Consider the following 5,544-nt stretch of genomic DNA (forward strand, 5'->3'; position numbering starts at 1 on the left):
CATAGAGGTGCTGTGGGAGCCCAGACGTTAGATGTGACGCAAACCACCTCAGATTGCCAGCCCCTATAATTTGTAACTCTTCTAACAAATCTCCCCATTCCTTTTGATCTCTGTACGAGCTCCTTTATGTCCTTAACAGGGGGAAAAATCACCTTGCCTCCCTCAATGCTCTGCTGGAGGCCACCAGGTTAATTCCGTGCTATATGCGTGGATAAAAAGGAGGATAAGAAGAAAGAGCAGGTCGTGCAGTGGCAAAGGTTGAGAAGCTCTGCTTTAAACACTTTATGGGAAATTGTAAAACTTCTAAACAATTTAATAGATTAACTTCCCCTTTCAGTGGCATCAGTAAAACTGAATTATCATCCTCACTTTTAACTGATGCCTAGACCCAATACTCATCCATCAGGGATCATTTAGTGATAAAGCAATCAATCCTGCCATGGTGCAGAGGGGACAAACTATGCAAGATAGCATCGCCAAATATCCTTTCCACCCCAAAGCATTCTGTGAGGCTTTGTCAATGAAAGTGCATTTGTCTAGTCTTATCTGCTGCAGTATACGTGGAATACAAAGGAAGGAAGTAAAATATGCATTTGATGTACATGTGCAGATGCCGGGCACATTCCCAAGCCAAGGAGGGCTGCCGGTTTTCCAGAGCTGAGCACAGCAGCCGGTCACCGACACGGCACCGCTCCCTCGGGTACCAAATTACCAGAGACGCAAGCAAACACGGAGCTGTCCGAGAACAATGCTGTGAGAGGTGAAGGAGCTGCGAGAACAAGGAGCGATGATGTTGGAAAAACGGGGGTTTGTCGTATCCTTGTTTTAGGAAATCTTCTGTGACTTACGCCAGCGTCTCTAAAACAGTGGTCAGCTGCACCGCCAGAGCGTGCAAAATATACTTCCCTTTCATATTCATGCTCTGACTCCTCACTAGTAGCAGTTTTGGTTTTGATGGTTGGGTTTACAATATATTAAAGATTTCTACATGTATTGAGAAGATTACAGATCAAAAAGAATTAGAAAAAGTTACAAAACTTTCTATAATTATTTTAATCAGCAATTGGATTTTATTAAGGTATGTATAATGTGTACAACTATCACTCGAAGAAATAACTTTAAAATATTTTTTTTTTACTGGAAATATCTCCACTTGTGGTAAGAAATTGTCCATTTCCACTACAAAATAAGTAGATTTTTAGTAATATAAAATTTTCTAAACCAGAGAGAAATCTTTGATTTTTTTTCTTGCTAACTGTAATAACATTTCTATATTATGTGACCAGGAGGTAAAAAATTAGAATAAGTTTCTTTCTCAGCCAGATACGAACTTTACCCAGACCAAACTCCTTGGACATTTTGTGAATGACAAGGTGGGCACTGGAGCAAAGGGAAACCTTTCCCTACTGCTGCCCAGGAGCTGGGATTTTCATCAGCAAACAGGTTCAGGCTAAATGAAGAGGTTCAGTGTAGCAGAGTTCTTCAAAGGCTTTGTAGTTCTTCAACTCCAATTAAAAGTCAATTGAATTGGACACTTAATTCCCATTTGTGTCTATGAAAATCTCTCTTCTATCATGTACCGTGCCCCAGTTCTAGGCTGAATAGCAGGTGCACAGAAATGTATAAAGAATGCCCCGCATGTACTTATTTCGAGGCGCAAAGTAAGTAATAGCTATTATATCAAATGCTTAATATTGACTATATTTAACAAAGAGTATCTCCGCAGCAGTACACAAATAACCAGATAATAACAAATGAAGATTTTACTAGCTGTATTCATGCATGTGATCTATCACCCAAGAAGTCGTATGATTTTTATGTCCAGAAAACATGATTTATATGGTGTGCCAAAGGCAGCTCTAAGAGCTGGTGACTCGTAGCTGAATATCTTTTTAAGGGAATTAACAGGGGCAGCAACTGTAGTGGGGCTCAGAAGTGATGACAACAGAAAATTTGTCAGGGAAGAGAGTCTGACTCTGCAAAAAGTTACTGACATATGTAGGACAGTAGAAACAGCCCAGGAGCAAATACGAATCCTGTCTGAAGATCGTGTGGTGAAAAGTATCAGAAGGAATGACAGGAGAGGAAAATGCAAAGGTAAAACGTAAGGCAAAATGGCATGCCGCCTGCTGCGGAGAAAACCAACGTATCGCAGGAATCTGGCCTGGAAGAAGCCAATAGTGTCAGGACAAAAGAAGGGTCAAACCCTGATAGTCAGGCTCAAATAGGTTTGAATTTATGTGTGAGTGACCAGACCGAAACCCACCCCGGAGGACTTTGAGAGTCACCAGTGGAAGGAATTTATTTCTGGCTTCTGACTGGGATGCGAGCAAGAGCTGCGAGCAGCAGCCCCTCCCGGCCAGCTCCTGCCCTTTGGGGCCAAAACACCGAAAGAAACGTTTCTCCAGCTCCCAGTTTCCTGCCCACGGAAGCTGCTAAGGCGGATTACGGCAATCCTAGCCCAGACTCCAGGCTGCGGAGTGCGTTAAAGCATCTGGCGAGCGCTGTACTCCTCTCCCCATCCTTCTCCGCTGAGCAGACCTGGTGTAAAACACCGTGCCCGCCAAAGAGCTGCGAAGAGGAGGCGACCCGCGCGGAGAGCAGAGCTCCCCATCCTGCCTGCGGTCGTGCAAAGTTTCTGAAGGTCGTTTCTTCAGTGGGTTTGAGTGGTTTTATTGAACCTGCGGCTCGACTGGCTTTAAGAGACTGCCCAGCCTCTGAGAACAGAACAGTAATTATTAGGAAAATGAATTGCGTCCTCGAGGCGTGACCCTGCTGAGCACCATGTGGGCAGCAGCAGTCTCAGCTGCTAACACCATGAACAAGAAGTCAGCCCCACTGGCCGAAGAATTCTTCCCGCGAGCTTGAAGTCTAGTTTTACCCAGGCAGCGTGAAGCGGTAAAAAGCTCCTGCTATCAGTACGCCGATCCCTCGTTTGACGGAGGACACCAACCAGCGCTTCTCTGTAGAGCAAACACAAGCGGCGCTTCTTAATTCTGCTAACCGATCGCTGGCTGATAGGAACTTCTGCCAAGAACTTGTAAACAGCGTAAGCAAGCTGGAGAAACAGAAACCTGCCCAGTAACGTAAAATATGGCATAATACGCACACGTCCTCTGCACGGACAAACGGGAAGGCACACAACGATAAGCAAATAAGCGAAAACCTCACAATTACCACAAACACGGCGAAGACAGGCATGCTGGGATGAGGAAAATTATTCCTGCATGACACCGGGCGAGAACTGACAGTTGACCATTTTCCTCGCTCGTAGGCATCCGTCAGCTGGGTGCAGCCGGGACGCTCACCCCAGGCAGAGCGCTGCTCGTTTGGGGGCCGGCGGAGCCCAGGGCCCACCCCCTTCCGCAGGGCACTGCACTGCGCCCCAAAAGAGCCAGCCGGGGGGAAGGCGGAGAGAAGAGCCGGAGCCCTCAGGGCACCCGCAGGAACCGCTGCAGCTCCGGGCTCGGGCCAGCTCTGCTGTGCCAAACGCCCGGGTTCCACCCGGCCCGTGGTCACCAAAGTGTGAGCGGTATCTATACGCACAGGCTGTCATAAAATCTTATTCCAATACATCTTTCTCCAGGCATCGTGTTTCTTAAATAGTCCCCCTGGCTCCCGCAGAAACCTTCCTGAGATCGACTTTTCAATATTTTTAACAGTATTAGAAGTGACTTCTTGCCTCTGTGCATACAAATGATTGTAACAATGCCTGTTTATCACTGTGGCAGATACGTGTGCTAATTAGATATTCTCTCATACATCCAACCGAATCCCAGCTCTTTGGAAAATCAGAGCCTCTGCTAAGCTCCTCGAAATGGCTTCTTCCTCTCGGAGAACGCTTTCAAAGCACGCTGCATCCTGCCACGAGGAAACGGTGACGCTAAGGGTGCAAACGCATGAACGCTGATCGCGAAAACCATAATAAGCCAAGCTTTTGAAGCGTAATGACTTCTAAACACAAAGTAAGACTGCAGATTGTATTTTTACAACTAAGCAAATGAAACAGCACGTCGTTGTCTTCCACACTAACGATCTTCGTGCTGTGTGATGCAGCCCGATGCCCAGGACTTTGGCTGGATCCTCAGGACCAGGACCTCCAGGATGAAACGCACAGCAGCTCCGGCATCCCTGGCAGGGAGCGTGTCCCCGCTCGCCGGCGCTGGTGGGGAAGCTGCAGCCGTATTCCCCCCACACGCTCCGGCAGCAGAAGCCAAGAACGATGAGAATGATTAAAGACCTTCCAGGAGAAATGCTAGGCTGGAGTTTCTCTCTGCCGTGCCAGTTCGTGCAGCTGGGACCTGACGCGCTTCACAAGAAGGCAACGGGGTGATCCTCACCAGGTGCTCCAGCCCCCAAAGGGTGCAAGGTCCCACCGTAAAAATCCCCAAGGCACCCTCCTTCCTCGGGTAGCCCTGGGAACTGATCAGCATCAGCAAGCATTAATAGATGTAAGGCTTAGGCGCACATTTTCAAAACACCTTAGGGCCAGTTTCTATATGTTGATTGCTCACAACGAACTCGAGAGTTCCATAAGCACGTTGCTTCTATTTAATTAAACAAGAGCCAGCTTTTTCAAAGCGCTTCACGGATCCCACCCCACTGCGATACCATTGCTGAGCTCTTCTGGGAATCTGGCTGCAAGGGCGTGTGGTGAGTACTTGGAAAATCTAGCTCATTCAGATCTGGCAGGCTGATTTTGAAATAATATCTGGAAATCCACTTGCAACATTTGTAATAACTATCCATTTGCATACACAAAAGCTGACTTTTGGCACGAATATAATTTTCTTATGCCTTTCCTTTGAAAATCTGATCCAGACTGTCTAGACAAGTCAAAACTCTCATTTCTGCTTAATATTTTATAATTTATTATTTTGCTTTCCTTTCTGATTAATTTGGAAACGTCCCTTAGCACAGATGTAGTGATAGGAGGATGTAGTTTTATAGGCTGCTCATATAATCCCACTGCTCTGGCCGTACGTACCCTTGAAGTTTGCTCTGAAGCTTACACACATAAACCCAGCCTCGTAAATCTAATTCTACCTACTGGCATGCACTTTCAGACACCCACAGTTCATCCAAACACACACTTTTTATTTCCTCCTACACTTTTTTTTTTCAATAGTAGCATTGTAAATGTTTAAGCAGGTGAACGTTGCAGAGCTAAAAGAAATTTAAACGTGCCATGTGTTTGCTAAGCAAAGGTACCGTGGCAAGACACTGAGACACCTTTAAAAGGGTCTGCCTCTCTCTTCCTCTTTCTTACTCAAAATACAGCTTTTACAAATATGACATCTTAAAATTAAAATGTTTGTTCTGAAAGTAATAGCCAAGATCATAGAATATTTATGTGATCATTAATATTTGAATTTTGAATAATGCATACTTATATATTTCCACAAAAGAATGCAATGCGTGTTTTATACCAAAGTCATATTATTTTCCCTGTAACAAGTACAGAAGCGGCTTTATTTGCATTACGCACTTGCAGGTATGTAATATCAGATTACACCGTTAATTCCCTTTGTTTCCTGGAAATAT

This window comes from Grus americana, chromosome 17 (genome assembly GCF_028858705.1).
Source record: "Grus americana isolate bGruAme1 chromosome 17, bGruAme1.mat, whole genome shotgun sequence".
Lineage (NCBI taxonomy): Eukaryota > Metazoa > Chordata > Aves > Gruiformes > Gruidae > Grus > Grus americana.